The following is a 20141-nucleotide window of genomic DNA, read 5'->3' as shown; positions in this document are numbered from 1 at the left end:
TATGAACAAATTCTAAAAATACGATAATATGGATCAATGTATCATCATATTGAAAAATATAGCAAAATCAAAACATATTATGGTTCAAAATTTCTAATATTTCTAAAATTTTTAACATGGTAAGTTGCAGACATTTTGCTATCCACAGAAGCTTTCACAGAAACGCTTTTGGTATTTTCTGTAACTTTTAATTGTATTACGATGTAAAAAAAATATTTAATCAACATCGAACTATAATTACGAGGCTGTTATGCAGAATATGATGCATATGTAACGCAACCTTAATAAAGGGTAAAAATAAACCATGTTTTTGTTCATTGTAACCCCTTGTTGAATCATGATATAGTATAAACTTTCAAAAGTACGATAACATGGTTCAATGTAACTCCATATTGAGACCACAGCAAAATTGAAACATAATATGGTTCGAAATACTCCAAAATTTCTACGAGGCGAAACTGTGAGTATTTTCCTGTTCACTGAAGCACTACATATAAAATTTTTCAATATTTTCTGACAATTTTAATTGTATTATGGCTTAAAAAGAAAAATTGGAGTGACATTAAACCGGAGTGAAATATGCTCCCCATAGTTTGATCAGGCAAGCAATCCAAAATTTGGGCAGCTTAATGTAAATTTTACTTTTTGCACATTTCCCTATGTCTGGAGAATGTTTTAAAGGAATAATGTTTGCACACAATTATAAAATTCATTTATCCAAGTATAATTACGTGCAAAGTGTAACTTTAAGAAAATATTTATCATTTTTATTATTTCATTTAATAATAATCAAAAACATTTTGAATTAAGTATACATTTCTTACATCATTTTAAAAAATGCAATTTTAAATGTCAAAATTTTAAATGTGTCTCATATTGTTACTTGACATATCATCGGCACTAAATAATAACGAATATGAGGACACCCCCTGGAACCATTAAATTTAAATCCTAGAACGTCAAGATCAAATCATAAGATTAAAAGTTATTTATGGTGGTCTGTTATTTTTTTTTTCTTGCCTACCATGAGTTGTTAAGTTTTATTATAAAAGTTATTCTGTCGGAAATTCCCTTGCTACAAAACAGAGTTGGAATATCCATTCATTGACAGCATCAGTGTTTAATTATCTGTCTATTATGAGATATCTATTCAGTAGTTTATTATTTAATAACTTAACTAATTATGAACTGAAACAGAAAACGTTTTTTTATCTTTCAATCATTTAACTCAATTTTTATTCGTCGTATTGCATGAAACAGTTTGAATATTCTTGTAATGCATTTGGGATGTTGTAATTAAAAATATTATAAAAATAGTTATTGATTTAATCATAAAGTGGACAATATATTTGTGTTGCATGAGTTTTACCGTCAAGCAATATCAGTAAATATACAAAAAATAAAAAAAAGTTTGGTAAACGAAAGGTATTAATATCATCAAAAGCTGCCAATATTGTAATACAGTAATTTACAGCATAATAACAGTAAATTAATAATACAAAAGACCTTATTCAATCTCTGCCTTATTTAGACATCAAATAAAAATTGAGTTCATAAAAGCTATTTCAGAAGGAGTTAAAGGTACTTATCTGACGACTCGACAAATTTTTTATGGCACTTTCGAGGCTTCAATTTTTATTTTCGACATTTACGACGTAAGTCTTTTTCCCTTTTTAGAATCATAAATTTGAAACTTTAAGTTTTTCTGAAAAAACCTTGAACTTATAAATCTATATTATACAATAAAGCTCAAAAATATTTTTATAACAAGCTGTTTAAAATAATAGCTCATAAAGAAACTTTTAGGGAATGAAATTGTTCAGTGCTATTTTTGAGGATTTTATGAGACTTGATTAAGAATATGAGAAAATATCAAAAATAGTTATTTCAAAATCATTTTGACAATCTTAAGGACTTGTCTGAATAATTCAATATTCTATACATTCTGCCTATAAGAGAACATTCAAACAAATTATCCCTTAATATATTCCTCCAAACACTCTTTATATGTAAGCTTTAAATATTTAAATAAACGAAACATATATTATCACTTACTTCATATTCTTTACATATGGGGCATAAGCTTTTCAAAAGTATTTTTCCCGTCTTAAATATTTTTTATACGAGTGATTGCCTTAAAGCATAATCATTTTAAGTTTTTGGTAAGAAAAATACTAGAATCATCGCCATCAACTATTAACAATGAACATCAGAAATAATTTTTGAAAATTTAATGGATTTTAAAATATTAATAAGAAATAAGAATGAAGAAAAAATTTTAGAAATTTAATTCTTCCTGCAACAAATGAAAATATTTAGTTGGTTTAAATTTCCTCATAACTTTTATTAGTTATAAGGTAATAAGTAGTAATAGTTTAGTATATGTTTTAAACGTTCATGCAAAAAGAAATTTAAAAAAATTTGCACTAAGTAACTGAACATTTAATAAAATTAATTTGACTTGGTGAATTTCTTGTGATGTCAGTGTAAATCTAGCAACTTTCAATATTAAATATATTTCCAATGAGTGAATATTCTGCGAACACACTATCATTAAAATGTATTCTTGTTATTTTTTTTTGCTTCCTTGATACAATATTTTGCTTAATTGAATCAGATTAAATGATGTGGCAGAGTCGTGGTAGCTCAAGGGATAGAGCGTTCGCTTCCAATGAGGTGAACCGGGTTCGAATCTTAACAATGGCCGGTCGATATATATATACCCAGCAAAAACATAAGTTCTGGCCATCTTCGAAATTACTGACGGTACTGATTGAAAAGTGAAGGTGCAAATTACTGTCAGCTGGGTTGATTGCTGGGCCACCCTATGAACTTTTGCTAACATTGTAGGAAGTGTTGGGCCTGTACATTACAAACAGCCGCATCCCGTCAGTCTGAATTTACCCAATGGGCCACCAAGTTAAGGTTGTCTGCTGCCGCCAGTGAAGCGGTCGAGCGAGTAACTGTAACTGTGAATTTATTGTTTAGAAAAAGAAGCACGTTGGATTCTTATAATTTTCAAAAAAGGTAAGGTTTTATTTTTTTCTATTACATTGAAGTTATTATTTTAATCATTTTTGATTTACTATTGTTCAAATATGTTTACGACGTGCAGATTTCGGTTTACAAAGAACCGCGTTTGAAGTGCTGTTTTGGCGCTATGTTTTAGATTGGCAATCATCTTTATTCAATTAATACATCATAATTAACACCTTTCTAAGATAGAATAATAAAAAATATTAAATTTAATTCAATGAAAATGTACAGACAAATGTTTTATCAACACCAAGATCGCCGCCAAATTTTTAGCGACAATCGAGCAGTAGCACGCCAAAAACAAATATAAATTCTGTTGTATGATGACTCTTTAAGTGCAATTCATAATATGTTGTAGCATATGATATAAATCAGGTTTATCTAAGTATATTATGAAAATAGGTTTGTATAATAATCAAGAATTTTCATTAAAACTTATTTCTTTATGTTAAATAATATTTAGATTTTAGTTAACTAATTGCTGTTAGTAATATTAAAAATTGTTTTTGTTATATGTATTTCATTTTAATGAAATTTTTGAGCTAAATTCAAGTGTAAAAATAGGTAAAGGTTTAATAATTTATACTAAATAGTTTAAATTAAGATGAAAAATTTATTTGTACATGTTAATATAAATAATTGCGAAGAATCGTGCTGTGAATTCTTAAACAACCTAAAAAAAATATAGATTATGGAAAGTTTTTTAGCAAGCAGTTGCTCATACTTAATTGTATATTGGCTAACCCCACTTATACAAAAAAAAAATATTACAAAATTCTTTTATATTTTGAAATCAATGTTAAGTTACTTCATAATTTTTGTTAAGAGTTAAGTGAATAATGTTTTTATTGTGAATTTCAAGTTAATATTCATATAAAATAATGCCCGATTTTTATAGGGATTACAAAAATATATAAAAGTTCAATACAATATGAAAACAAAATTCATACTCAATAAAAATAACAAACAACTCTTTTTCTATTAGTTTTAAAAATGTTAGAAAACCTGTTAGCGCTCTCCATGAATTTCTATAGGTTTTCTTATTTCTTGCTGTGTTTATTATTAATTTAATGAACTCGCACTCGTATTGGTAACATGCGATCAAAATTTCTACTTTTCGACTAGTTAGAGTACTAAAATCTACAGGAGCTCTGTACTTGTTGACAATTTAAATTACAATCATTTCCTGACCGCTATAGACAGAATATAATACCATTTTATTTACAAGTACAACTTCTTAAAAGGATGTTTGACCACTTTCGAAGTAGCCGAGGTGCTTCAAATTTAACTTGTATTCTATTGAGAAAACAAGTTATAACTGCTTCCAAATCACTGAAAGCTAAATTTATAATAATTTTTTGCAGAGAATCTTTCAGTGGAAATAAAAGTTTTTCAATTAACTCCTTGAAAGATTTTCAATGCTAACCTTATATTTTGTGATCCTAGAGCCGAACTTAGAAAATTTTGTTGTTTTATTGTTGACAATTCATTCTGTTAAGAAAATTTCCTGACCTACAAGTTATTTTTCTCATTCTAATTTCTGAAAAATATTATTCTAATTTTCATTCAAACGTTTTGAGTGCCCGTTGTGTAATGCTTTTTAAATTTTTACTGAAAGTTAAGCGAAATTTTTTTTACTGTATATCTCAAGTTAATATTCACATGAAAGTAAGACCTTTTTTTTCTTTTACCTCTTTAAATGTTAGAAAACCTGTGCCAGTCCTCCATGAATTTCTGTAAGTTTTATTACTTAATGTATTTATTATTTATTGAATTATCTCGCTTTCATGTTTGTAACAATGGTAACTTGCAATTGAAATTTCTACTATTTTCCAACTGAGTGAAGTACTGCGTCTCTGTTCTCATCAACTTCACTTTCCAAGTAGCTGAAGTGCTCCAAATTCAACTCTTATTCCATTGACAACTTACATCTTATCACTTAAAGGAATTTTTTTTTCTTAAACTAAATATCAAATCCTTATATTGAGCTTTGTATGGAAGTGCTAGACTAATATAATTATTAATAATAGTTTATTAGACACAATATGCTTTAATATTAGATTCCATTGAACACTAATTTAAACGTAAATTTACGAGTAGTTTGAAACACGGCTTAACGAAAAAATCTAGCCACTTTTTTTTATTGATAATTTTCTTATTTTATTTTCATAATCTGTTTTGGCTTGAGCAAAATAGTTGTTGTTTGCCTGTCAGTCTGACCACAGCAAAGTGAGGGTTTAAACGCACATATTTTAAATTATTGTACTAGGGGGCGAACCATATGGAAACGACAAAAATTTGATTATAATCAATTTGAAAAGTTTTTTTCAAAATAAATTAAATTTCAAAAATGACTTTTATGTGAAACTGTTCTATTTTACATAAATTAAATTGAGAAAAGCAACTATTACCAACCAATTCCCCTGATACAAATTTTTAAATTTATTAATAGTTAAAATGATTTATCAATTAACTTATTTTTTTTTTCATCATCTGCAGAATCTTTGATGTGCATAAATAATTTAATATTATTTTGAGAAGTAATATTTTAATTATTATTATTTGAATTATGATTTTAAAGAAGGATTAAGGACATTTTAATGTATTAAGCGAATTCATTTATAAAGTACAGTGAATTCTCACTTATGCACCAGTCTTTGGGACCAAGAGAAAAAGCGTATAAGATTTAAAAAACAGTAAGTTCATGCAAATAAGAAAAGCTTCAGATTCAGCAAAAGCTAAATTTACAATAATTTTTTGCCGAGAATCTATTAGTGGGAATAAAAAAATAAATTTCAATTAACTCTTAGGAAGATTTTCAATGCTAACCTTATATTTTGTGTTTTTTTTTTATTGTTGACAATTCTGTTAATAAAATTTCCTGGTCGAAAAATTATTTTTCTCATTCTAAATTTCCTGGCCTACAAGTTATTTTTCTCATTCTAATTTCTAAAAAATATTTTAATTTTTATTTAATCTTTCTGGGTGTCCATTGGGTAATACTTTTTAAATTTCTGCTAAGAGTTTACCGTAAAATATTTTTACTGTATACAAGGTAATATTTACATAAAAATATGACCTTTTTTTTCCTTTTAGCTTTTCAACCTGTGCCAGTCCACCATGAATTTCAGTAAGTTTTTTAACTTTTATCATATGCAGAATCTTGGATGTACATAATTAATTTAATATTAGGTACTTTGAGAAGTAGTATTTTAATTATTATTACTTGAATTATGATTTTAAAGAAGAATTAGGGACATTTTAATGTATAAAGCAAATTTATTTATAAAGTGCAGTGAATTCTCCCTTATGCATCAGTTTTTGGGACCAAGAGAAAAAGTGTATAAGATTTTAAAAACAGTAAGTTCATGCACATAAGAAAAGCTTCAGATTCAGCGAAAGCTAAATTTACAATAATTTTTTGTGGAGAATCTTTAAGTGGAAATAAAAAAATAAATTTCAATTAACTCTTTGGAAGATTTTAAACGCTGACCTTATATTTTGTGATCCTAGAGGCGAACTTAGAAAATTTTGTTGTTTTATTGATGACGATTCTGTTAATAAAATTTCGTAGCCTGCAAGTTATTTTTCTCATTCAAATTTCTAAAAAATATTATTCTAATTTTTACTTAATCTTTCTGGGTGTCCGTTGTATAATGTTTTTTAAATTTCTGCTAAAAGTTTACTGAAAAATTTTTTTACTGTATATCTCAAGTTAATATTTACATAAAAATACCCTTTTTTTCCCTTTTAGCTCTTCAAATGTTGGTAAACCTGTGCCAGTCCACCATGAATTTCTGTAAGTTTTATTACTTTTATCATCTGCAGAATCTTTGATGTGCATAAATAATTTATTATTTTGAGAAGTATTATTTTAATTATTATTATTTGAATTATGATTTTAAAGAAGGATTAGGGACATTTTAATGTATTAAGCGAATTCATTTATAAAATACAGTGAATTCTCATTATGCTTCAGTCTTTGGGACCAAGAGAAAAAGTCCATAAGATTTTAAAAACAGTAAGTTCATACAAATAAGAAAAGCTAGATAGAAAAGTTTCAATAGCTGAATAAAACTACAAATAGTCGTGAATAGCGGCTAAACCTTCTAATTGTTTTTAATGATTTTGAGTAATGTTTTTGTCATCTCTGTTTTCGCGTAAACTGAGTAATAGTAATCGCTATAGCTTTACATTCCTTGACCAAAAACTAACGTTTTAATTGGTGGTGGGAAAGACACTGCTAGATAAATTTTGAAAGCATATGGGTGGTATATATGGTGGTTTCAATGTGGGTGGTGTGATAGATAAGACACCTTATTCAAATTCATATAAAAAAATGTCTTCCTAGAAACAATAAAGGTGAAAAAAATCCCATAGGGAAGAAAAATGAACTGTATTACTAGATCCAGTAACTTATTTCCTTTTATCTGTAACGAAGATTGTTTATTTGCTTTAAACTGAAAACTTTTTCTAAAAAATGGGATTATTTTTTTCTATTTAAACAAAAAATAAAATCAAAATTTTAGACTTTTAAAAAAAAATTGTGTGCTGAATTGAAATATTTATTTTCTGAATGATGCATAAAGAATTATAATTATTATTATTTTCCTATATAATGATCAAGGGCCTTTGAAAACCTTTGTTTATATGCAAAAGGCACATAAAAGAGGTGGCGCAGAAGTGATTGGTCACTGTATGTAGTTTTATATTTTAATAATGGTTATTAATTTTCATTTTAATCGTTCACTTCCCTATTCAATGAAAAAAAGTGTTATATTTATAAATTTTATTGATGTACATAAAATATTTTTTTACAAATTTTATTAAGTACAGTAAGATTTTGATTGTGAAAACACAATCATATTTAAAAACCTACCTTGTTAACATAGCTTAAAAACGTGTAGGTTAAAGAGAAAAAAAAAAAGTAACGACAAAGTACTGATTTGAAGCATCTTGAAACTAACCTGTACAATATTGAATGCCTTCTAAGACATTATTTGGTAGAAAAAAATTTTGCGATAAGAACAATTTTTTAGTCCAAGCAAATAAAATGCCCCGTAAAAGTTAAAAAATTCTTAATAAAATGTGTAAGTAAATTTAATTTATGGTAACTAAGAAATAATGTTAATAACACCTACATTTCACTTATTTATCTATTCTTCAATAGTACAAAATATTTTTATTTGGCAAAAATTTATACACCTACCTTTTTAAAAACAAAAAAGTTTTCTTGAAACAGAAGTTTAAAATGTAAACACATTAGGAATCTCTAAGCTAACATTTAAGTGCGACAGAAGCAAAAAGATTATAGAAATCTTACGATTTTATGAGTTAAACGAGATGAAAAACATCAGAACCAGTTTAATTGCATATTGAAATGTTGAAGTTTTTAAAGATTCTTTTTTAACTTTCCGCCCTATAAACGGGTTGTGGTTGTGTGACGTGGGCGACCCTGCTTCACCACAGGTGCCCACTGGGTAACGAGAAGAAAGTAGTAGTTCTGGCATTCCTGTGGCCAATGGGACAACCCCCCAATGCCTGCAATTTAAAAAAAAAAAGGTAAAAAAGTCTATAATAAGGAAACGCCCATTGTAACGCTCCTGTCCTTGGGCAATCAAACAGGTTTAAATGTTTTCAGTCTAATTTTTCTCTAAATTATTCATTAGATTTAAATAAGTTTTGTTTCTTTTTATTTGTGGCCCATAATGTGTGTATCCTATTACAGAGTTTATTTGCTAGAATTCGAAAAGTATATGTTGAAAGTGGTTAATGTGCAACTCCTGCTATTCTAATCTACAGAAAATGACAACTAATTTTTCTGTATCAAAAAAAATGAAGGGTCAACCGTCCTCACTGCCCTTTGACGACACTGTCTGATAATATTCCTTTTAAAAAATTTTATGTGTAAATGATGATTACACACTTTTTAAATTATTCATGTTAATAAGTTTGATTCAGATACCATTACAAATATTTACTTTGTTAATTCTCAACTGGTTAAATTTTTAAAAGATTTTTTTAGTATCAATAAGTTTATTAAAAGATTTTTTAAAAAAATTTGAAATGAATATTTTTTTTAAAAATATGTACCTTTCAATATTTATTTTTAATTAATCGTTTATTAGTTAATAGTTTAAATTATGGAAAAAGCCTTCAAGTTTAACAATATTTTTTTCTATTGCACAATGTTTTCTATTGCACAATGATTTTCTATTAGCATGTTTTTTTTCTTTGTAAGCTACAAATTTTTCTCATTTTGATAATGGGTGAGAACTACTTTTTGAAATATACATGTAAAATAGTAGGTATAGGATGGTAATTTTACAGTCGTTAAGAATCGAATTCAGCTGTTACATAATAGTACACATTTTGTTAACTATTTACGGTGTTAATTAAAAGCCCTTTAAAAACTCGGTGTACCCTTTTTTTTTTTTAGGAAGCACCTTTCCCTTTTTTATTCCTAGGCATAGTAATGGAGTATTTAACAAATATTTTTTGTTAAAAGAAGGAACTAAATTAATAAAAAAATTTGAAGAAAAGAAATTTCATCAGAGATGTAAACAATGTTATTAATATTTATGTAAACTTTTCATTTTTTGTCTTACATCTCTACCAGTTATATAAAGACATTACGGAAATCGTGACATTGGTCAAATCTGTCGTTATTCTTATCTAGTTCTTGTGTTTTTTATATGAGGAAAATATTAATTTCACAAAGCATCACCATTAAAGTAATTTAAGAATTTATTGATTTATAAAGTTATTACAGAATTGTAAAATTATCTGCCTTTTTAACTAGCAAATTTTGAGCAACCTTTTTTCATATGGTTTCAATTCTGGTTTCAATTCAATACATATTATTGTTTTGATGCCTATTTTAATATGAAAATTGTTGTAAATTTTGAAATTTTTTTTGTCAAGGGTATACAATTAAAAATTTAATCATAAAAGTAAAGCGCAAAAGAAATACTATTGATACATTCGTGCATGTAAGTAATATATATTTAAAAGTAATTTTTCTTCTATACCTTTCCTTGAAACAATAATTTACATTAGAATATCATAATTGTTTTAAATATTAAATGCAATAAAATTGAGCACCATAAAATTAATGAAGAAAAAACTGCATGTTTTTTAAAATTAAATATTTTCTGAGAAAAGGTGAGCACAAAATTAAACACCCTGAATAACTTTTCATTTAACAGTTAGATTTTCATGTACTAGTTGTCAATCTTAATGGGTTCGTGAGTCAATATTCAATAATTTCATTCAGAAAGGAATTTTATGTTCAAAATCTTTCTAAATTATAAGACAGGTGTATGTTTTGCATGGTGTTACTAATTTGAAGACTAATTTGATGAGTCAAAATTTATCAATGAAATGATAAAAGCAAAAACTTTTCGATAGAAATTTTAGTTTTAAAAGCTCATTTTCACAAAAATTCTTATGTTTTTAAAATATACGATTTGCATAATTTTTATTTTATTATCCTCTCTTTCAGGAGAACTCTTCTGTGCTATTCCAAGTGATTCTATGTAGACAAAGATATGATTTCTCTGTTGTTTTTATTATTTTTATAATTAAATTGAAATTTGTGTAATATTTGTATTGATTAAGGTTATCCCTTGTATTTATATGTCTTTGTATAATAAAATGTTTGCAAGAGACAATGTTGATTATTCATTTAACTAATTTCAGGGTACATTCAATTCATTACATGACTGGCAACATTAGTACATTTTTGTCCAATACACCTATTTTTTGTTAAATTTGCTGCAAGACTAAATATAATCAGTAAAACATGAATTCATGATCAGTATCGCACTAAATGATCATCTCTGGACAGCCTCTTAATATTATCGGCTGTAGGTTGTATTTATTTTTGTATAGGGTACAATAGTATCACTAGATTCCTTAAGAACACAGCTTTTATTTTAAAACATATATATACTGACTACAAGCTATTATAGACATATATATTGACTTCAAGTTAAAACTTGAAAAATTACTTGTGAGATACAGAATTTTCATAATTCTGGACAGCAGTTTTATTATTCTGCTTTTAAGTAGAATATCACTGTAAAGAAAAGATTATTACATATGTTTACCTAGTTTAAAAATGTATTGATAAGTGGAAGCATAGATTGTGCACAGCAAATCTTTAGGACTAAGGGGTTGAACTGTGTAAAAAATATTCTTTGCATAAAACAATTTAAATGAAAAAATTAACCTAGAAATATTTTCTTAGTTCATATATTAATAATTTATTCAGAAATGTATTAGATAGCTAAATATTTATTTAGCTAATTGAATTAAATAAAAATTAGGTTTGTGGGTTTTAATTACTCCTGTAACTAGGTCAATGACCTCTCGTAAACCTCTATAAACTAAAGGGATGCTGCTGGGTGTATATAAATTGCTGGCCCTCAATTATTGATTCATTGATTACCCTCTACTGGAAAATGTCGGGCAATCACTCACCCAGCGCGTTTTAGACAGTAACTGCTGGGTTAGGTACTACCGGCCATCGATAGGCCGGTATTGTTGGCTCGACAGAAGGCCAGCCATTCACTTTAGTACAGTTGAAAGTGACTTTTGCCGGCACAGACCCGTCGCTTTAGCTGGTGGCAAACAGCAGTTTTGTGGAGCTGGACCTACAGATTTGTTTTTGCTGGGTATATATATATATATATATATATATATATATATAGCACTATCAAAACAAAGAGAAAAACGAAAATAATTAATAATATTCTCTGAATTTTTTAGCTTATATATATATATATATATATATATATATATATATATATATATATATATATATATATATATATATATATATATATATATATATATATATATATATATATATATATAGAAAGAGAGAGAGAGAGTAAATATCATGCAACATGCGGGATACTTAAATACAGTGCACTTTGAAAAGATTTGTTTTAATATTTAATTACTAAGGGGAACCTCCGGAACTATTAGCAATTCATTTCAGATCAATTTGTTGGCTCCTACTCATCTAATTTAGTACTTACGCTTTTTATAATTAGTATATTTTAGACTTGAATATATTTTAAACGTTATATTAATTATAACAGTTTATTATAAACTGTTACAATTCAAATATTTGTTGAACAAGGTCGTCTTTCTTAAAATTTTCCTTTGACTGCTATAGATAAAATGACGATATTTCCTTATTTAACATATTGTTACTAGTAGAAACGTTTTGCGATTGTTTTTTCATTTGCATTAAAAAAATCCTTTAAATGGACAACATTAACTATTTAATTGCCTCAAAAATAATTTGAAAAGTTAACAAAGTTCATTTTGTGACCCAAAAGGAAGTGGTTGCAAAAAAGATACAATCTCCCTGCCAATAGTTTTGATTAAACTAAATAACTTAGGGTGCGAAGGAAAAAATTTCAATTTTAGCTTAAAGAAATGAAAAAATGATAAGCACATCAATGAAATTTTTTTATCAACATTTTTCTTAAACATATTCTTTAGAAGTGTACAAAAATTCAAATTGTTTCAAATTTTTCGAAATGCTATGGAGCAGGAAAGGAAGAAAAAAAACATCAAAACATGAAACATTAAAAGTCAGAAAATAGAAAAGTTATAAGACTTGTGTTAACTGCGACTCCAAGTTACATCAGACAAACAAACTGGTCTTGATGTTTTTCATTCCAACTATAGTAACAATTTGATAGATTTCGATAGTTTTATTCTTTTCCTCTCATTAATAAGCATACCGTAAATACGTATGCGTGCATTAAATACGCACCTTAAATACGTATGCGTATAAATATGAGTGCTTTTTAAACATTCAATAATTATCTTTATCGAGAAATTTGAAAAATGATTTGTTTTTTGAATGAGCTAAATGCTAAAATTCAGTTTGATAAAAAGTCTAACGTATTGAATTTCATGATACAAGAGAACAAAACATTCAAATCATATAGTAAGTACATTCAAAATATTTATTTTTGACATTTTTCAATTTTTGTCATGCTTGAACATACAAAAATAGCAACAAAGTAACAAACTGTTTTCCTTGAAAAGTAAAATGAAATTTATTTGAAACTGTCTTGTCTTCAGTTTTGTCTCAAGAGCTTGACACATCTAAAAGATATTCCGTGTAGGTCATTTTTCACAAGATAATATTATTACTCCATACAAAGAAAAAGAACTGTGATAAAGTATTTTATACTATTCTTATTTCTCACAAGAATCACCAAAATATTTTCGAGAGTTATAACTTGCATAAATACTTCTAAACGTCTGGACAGTTAATTTTTCTTGTAGCAGACAATTTTCTTTATGCTTAAAGTGTTATAACTAATGCATCTTGTTTAGAATACTATCTATTTAAGTTCAAAGCAGAATAAATTAAACTTTATAATCCAAGAAATTTTAATTTTTCAAATGTATATGTTAGGTTGGTGAGAATACTTTTTTATTGTAAATTTTAAAAAAACTGGAAAAGTTCTAAAAAGCTTCTGCAAACAAGTTTAACAATAATATCTATCTATATATATATATATATATGTATATATATATATATATATATATATATATATATATATATATATATATATATATATATATATATATATATATATATATATATATATATATATATATATATATATATATATATATATATATATATATATATATATATATATATATATATATATATGTATATATATGTATATATAGTATATATATATATATATATATATATATATATATATATATATATATATATATATATATATATATATATATATATATATATATATATATATATATATATATATATATATATATATATATATATATATATATATATATATATATATATATATATATATATATATATATATATATATATATATATATATATATATATATATATATAAATAAATAAATAAATACAAGAAAACACTAAGAAAGTTAAGAAAAACAATAAGTATCATATATATATATATATATATATATATATATATATATATATCTACTCGCTTTATAGTTTTTGTTTCGTTTTATACTGTTTGTTTTATATGTTTTCTTTTTATTTTATTTTATTTTCAGCTTTTACGTGTTATTTTTACTTATTGTGTTCTATTTTATTTGTTGTAATTTTTGTAAAAAAAAATTTGTGTGCTCCTTACACTATTGTATTAATATATTTTGCTTTGGCTATATTGATGCAATATCAGAAAGCACTCTTTTTTGAGGATATAATCGTGTGGGCTGATGAAATGATTATATCTTTTATTTTTCGGTTTTTTAAAAAATTTCATCCTTTTTTTTCTTAATCAGTTGTTTCTTTGCAAAAAAAAAAGGGGGGAATAATAATGAAAAAAATAGCAAACAACTGATTAAAAAAAAATGATGAAATTTTTAGATAGATTGATTGATAGGATTGATTAGATAGATTGATAGATAGATATTTATATTTATATATACATAGATATATGATATGCGTATTCGCTTTAAGTATACGTAAAATAAAGATTCAAAGAAACATAAACTCTTATTAAAATGTACATGTGGAATAGGAGATTTTTTTTTTTTATATTTCTAATTGTTTTCCAGAAATATTTTAATTACTTTTGCAAAATAATTGCATTTTGTTGCTAATGATTTGCCACTAATATTATCATAGTATGCTAAATATTCATTTAAGTTAGAATGAAACCTATTAAAAGTAAAACTAATTTAAAAATATATGCGTCAAAAAGTAATATCAATATCGAAAAAAAATCCATTTGCATTATGGGGGAATAAAATTTGTTTTTTATTGCATTATATAAGTGCCTAATAGAAGAAAACATTCTATTGTTAAAACTATTAAATAATGTAGCTTTGAAATTTTTAAAAAAAATATTTTCAGAATGGTTCGAAGAAAAATAAAATGCGTTCATGAAATATAAAATCAAATTTAAAGAGAAGCAGATTAATCTTTTATATTTTCAATATTTCATTCGTAAGTAACAATACTTTTCCTTTTAAATGAAATAAAAGGACGTGTATAAAACCAAAGCAAACCGAAATAAATGCATGAAAAATATTGACTTTAATTACATGCAATTAGCCATATTCTACCAAAATGCATTAATTCAGCGATAACAGAAAAGAAACAGTTTTGAAAGAATATTAAGATTATTATTCATTTGAGACACATTATGGCATAAACAATTCTTTTCTATTTTAAATTTTCCAACAATCTCTTTTTCGCATATGGCTCAACAAAAAATAAATTTATAGTAAATCAGTATTACTCAGTTCAACACAATCATAAGCACAAAACTATAGGCATATGCAAATAAAATTAAAAACAACTAGTGTACTTCTATTATCACTTTTTGTTGCCTTCTATGATTATAAAGATTATTTTTTTAAATTACCATTGATTTTTTAAGAGATACCCCATTAGCGTAACTAAAAAGACAATAATCACGTAGTTTAAGATAGTTTTCAAACTACTAATGCAATGACGTCATCGAGCGGTGATTTTGATTGAACTTACATAGCACAATCGATCAATGCTAAATAAATGTACTTTGGAACACTTTTCATTACATAAGATTTTTTTAATAAATCTACGATATTTTCGTATTGCTGATTATAAACCAGCAATTGCTGATTATAAACCTGCAATCGGTTTCTTTCCAAAAACTGCAATTTTTGTATTAAAAAAATATGACGTCTTTATATTATTTCCTGTCGAAATAAAAAGGTTAAAAAATGTTATATATAACAGGGGGTCGCGTAAATATAGCAGAGTTGGAGCACATCATCAGGACAATAATTATATAAGAAACCATGACTGTAAATGTCACTATACGCCACTAGGAGTGCTCTCCTATTATGAACTGTTTCTTTATGTACGCCTGAACAATTCGTAATAAGTAAGCACTTCTAGCTGCTTTCAAAAACATTTCCAGGCAAAGGAACCTATAAAATTTTTATGCTGATGATGCGCCTTTAACTCCCCTACATTTACTCACATCCCTGTTATATATAACGTTTTTAACTTGTAAATTTTAACAAAAATTAATTAAAAATAATCTTAAGGTTTTGGATCAAAACTAATTAAAGATCTGAAGTCCATACACCCGAATTAGGCAAGGTCAAATATATGTATAAATGCGACGAAATAATTTGCATCCCAGTGTACATGAATAATTTCTTTCAGTAAAATAATTTCCACAAAACTCGATTTTGATTGAAACAGATCGTAAACTAGCAAATATGACTGATATTATCGTTTAAATATTTTAGAAAATATGATCCTATACAGCAGTGGTTCTCAACCTTTCAGTATTCGCGGCCCAGTTTTCAATCATAATTTTCATCGCGCCCCCCACTTAAAGTAAAATATATACAACAATAATGTATATTGAGTATTTTGAATTCTGTCTTTAAAATATTTTTAACTAACTGCCAAAACAAAAGTAAAGTAAAAGCCATCAGCAATTGAGATTGTAGAAACTATGTTTGGGGTTAATTTTTCAAAAGAATTACAGTCCTCTTTCAAATGATACTGTTGCTCGTCGAATTGGTGATACAGCTGGAAATAAAGTGTCAGCTTTTCTCGATGTTGCGTGACAAAATGTTTTCAATACAGTTTGATGAAGCATAATAAAGATGCTCATTTAATTGCTTATGTTTGATTTTGTGATAATATGTCAGTAGTAAAACTACTTTTCTGCAAATCAACAGAACTTAGAACAACAGCGCTAGCATTATGCTATTTCAAATAAAGTTATGAATGAGGCACACATAGAATGCAAAAATTGCATCGGAATATGCACCGATGGTGCTCGTTCAATATCCGGAAGGTTCGAAAGTAACAAGCACTTGTAAAAAATCGCCTCAATGCGTCTGGACACATTGCATGATCCACAGAGAAGCTTTGGCTTCGAAAGAAATGCGCCCTGGTTTAAATATTGTGTTAACTACGGTTGTAACGATTGAAAATTATATAAAAATGAGAACCCTGAGATAAAGAAACTTTTTCGCTCTTTGGGCCCAAGGAAGTCACTAAAAATTATTAATTTCTTTTTTAAATTTAGTATGTTCTGATCAAGTAAGGTGGTTAAGCCAAAGGTGGTCAGTGCTCCTAACGTAGCCCTACCCCCAAAGGAAAATTAAATTTATAATTTATTTTGAATCCCTGCTGCATTGTAAATCTTGTATCTGAGGTGCACGAGGCTGAATTGGAAGATATTTCCTTGAATGGCCTCCATTGTATGAGGTGATTTGGCCTCCATTGTATGAGGTGATTTAATTTTTTGCAGTTGTCGTTCTAATTTCCGGGAGAGAAGATATTGTAATTTATATGTGTTTAAATTCTTAGAACTTTGAAAGCTTATTTCTTTTTCTTTAACCACATTACTTTAATTCTAATTAATCTATCAGATTAATAGTTTTAAGTCGTGCAAATGGTGATCATATGCATGTTCCCAAGGTGGCGCGACCCCGATGCCACCTTGGGGACACAGGGGCCACCTTCGGAAACAAACGTGAAATCTATAAAAGAGTTCATTATAAATCATTACGTAGCATGTTATTTCTCAAAGAGGAAGGATTGAATTGAATGCCAATTGATTTATTTCATTTTAAGCAAATGTGGAACTTTGGTATTTTTTAAACTTTTATAATATTTTGACGTTCTCTGCACTTTAGTAGAGTTTGCGATATTTTGTTACAAGTTTTTTGTATTTTTTGCATTTTAAAGTAATTTTTCCGGTATTTTTTTTTCCTGGTAGTTATGAGTGTTTTTGTGGTCGATTCTGGTATTTTCTTGTAAATTTGGGTATTTTATACTAGTTATGGGTTAGGTTAGTTAACTCTAGTATGGTTATTTAACTCTTGATAGTTAATCCTTTTGAAAAAATTAACTTAGTAACAAAAATTAAAAGAATCGCTAGTGACTTCACCCAAGAATTATCAATGTAAAATCAATAGACAAATTATACACTTTAAGAACAAATATCTTTTTTAAAATCGGGAAACTTTAGTTCCTACTAGTAAGACACTTAAAGTGCCTTTTTAAAAGACGGTTGCCAGTCCAAATGTTTTTTCTAAGGATAATTTGAGTAAGTGAACAAGTGATTTCAATATATGGCTCACCTTTGGAACCTGTGGGAAACCTTGAACAATTATGGAACAATTTTGAAATTGTATTATAAAATAAATGAAATTTTATTTTACAATTAAAAGTATACGTGATATATATTAGAGATAGGTGTAAGATGTTACAAAAAAATCTTCAGCCACACAGACTTAACCAGAAAATTAGGAAAAATCCTCAAAGCAAAGCCATTTTTGGCTCCCTACCTTAAGTTTTGATTCAATAGGTTGTTTCCCCTCTGCAGAGGATCAAAATTGTGATGGCATGTCTTCGGATCATCCTCCGGGATGTTTCCCAGACCGTCGCCAATAGCCCATTGTGCAGCTCTAGTGCGACGTAAATTAACAACAACAACAACAATAGGTTGTTTCACTTTAATAAGTTATTATATATGTCGAAATGTATTTTGTTTTCTATGTGTATGTGCGTTTTCCTTTCATGTAGTTAATCAATTTTTTAAAATAATATTTTCTCTTGAATATTCTCGCGCCACCCCTCTAGTGTGCTCGCGCCCCCCTAGGGGGGCACGCCCCTCAGGTTGAGAATCACTGCTATACAGAGTAATTTATAAAACAATGCCTAGCATTAATCTAATGAGAAAAAACATTTTCTAACTGTCATTTTAACCCGAAACCATTTTCTAACCTGATAAAGTAACTAAGACATTGGAATTGTTTTTAGGATCGAAGGCTGAAATTTCCTCCTTGGATCCTAATATCAAGCGAAGCAGACATGGTATAAAAACTACTTATTTAACTTAGACACTTTTTATTATTATAGAGCATAACGCGTTTTTGAAAGCTTATGACATTAGCAATAACATATATTTTTAACATATTTACTCTGAGGGTAAAGGCATGGTCAAAACTACCAACATTTGGTAAAATGTATCATATTTATTGCTCTATGGGAACATCAAAAAACTCTTTAATTTTTACCGAAGCAATTTGTAATAATTTTGGTAAAATTAACTACAAAATATTATTTTATAATTTGTGATAAAATTTGGTAAAAGAGGTAAAATTTGGAAGGATTCCTTAGAGCATAGTAAAAAACTATTTATTTGGCTAAGCTTTTGTAAAATTAGTTTCGTATTTTTTCCTAAATTTGTGATAGTGAAACTATAATTTTGAAAACAAGACTTTCCAACAAACTGTTTTCATATGAGCGAAAAAATAACTAAATAAACTTGGTAGTTATAAAACAAAGTAATAAATCTACATGGTTCAGTGCACATGATCGCAAGTAAAAATGGGATAAGAAGCAAAATAAGGAAACATTTCCCGACTATACGGGAATGAATATCCTGGTCCAATGGGGAACACCAAAAAGCTCTTTAATTTTCACAGAAGCTCTTTAGAAATTATTTTCTTGGAATTAACAAGAAAATGTGGTTTTATATAATGTGATAAAATGTGGTAAATTTAGTAATTTTATCATGATACCTTTATGTATGGCGGAAAAAAATCTACATTTGGTTAAATTTGCTTTTCAGTTTTGCTTATTTTATTATTAAATAAATAAATAATAATAACTATAGTTTTTAAAACCAGAATTTCCGAAAAATCATTACCAAATGAATGGAGAAATTATTAAATAAATGGTTTAAATACCATATATTTTGCTGTTTTATTTACCAGAAATGACATTATCCTAAACTATGGTGAATTTACCATTTTTTTACACTCTGCGTAGAATGCAGAAGGTGTGTAACGTATGAAACTTTTCAATCTCATAATTTAAAAAGGTTTTTAGATTAGATTGATAGTACATTCGACATGACATAATAAGCTTGGATATCATTAAATTATGACAGCGAAATAAATTACCTTTATTATTTCTATTTCCAGAATCTCCATTGATCCATAAAAAGTGTATTTTTATAACTAACAGTATAGTATTACACATAGTTGATACCCCAAAATATCTATTTGTGTCCGTAACC

At 27.0% G+C, this 20141-nt stretch overlaps 1 protein-coding gene and 1 long non-coding RNA gene across 3 annotated transcripts in view; one reads left to right on the top strand and one right to left on the bottom strand.

Annotated features, from left to right (window-relative positions):
- Positions 1 to 20141, bottom strand: part of LOC107449074 (inactive dipeptidyl peptidase 10-like) — a 551160-nt gene that overhangs the window by 322116 nt on the left and 208903 nt on the right. The window lies entirely within an intron of this gene.
- Positions 2932 to 10623, top strand: LOC147811044 (uncharacterized). 2 transcript variants are annotated; one of them, XR_015433127.1, is made up of 4 exons: positions 2932 to 3438; positions 4743 to 6166; positions 6791 to 6835; positions 10541 to 10623. It is a non-coding gene; the product is annotated as an uncharacterized LOC147811044 (long non-coding RNA). The 2 variants fall into 2 exon arrangements; XR_015433128.1 differs by having other exon boundaries at positions 2949 to 3027.

This window comes from Parasteatoda tepidariorum, chromosome 4 (assembly GCF_982258835.1).
Source record: "Parasteatoda tepidariorum strain Cologne lab strain chromosome 4, Ptep-v5.0, whole genome shotgun sequence".
NCBI lineage: Eukaryota > Metazoa > Arthropoda > Arachnida > Araneae > Theridiidae > Parasteatoda > Parasteatoda tepidariorum.
Note: the sequence above shows the minus strand (reverse complement) of the source record. Positions and strands in the feature narration are given on the sequence as shown.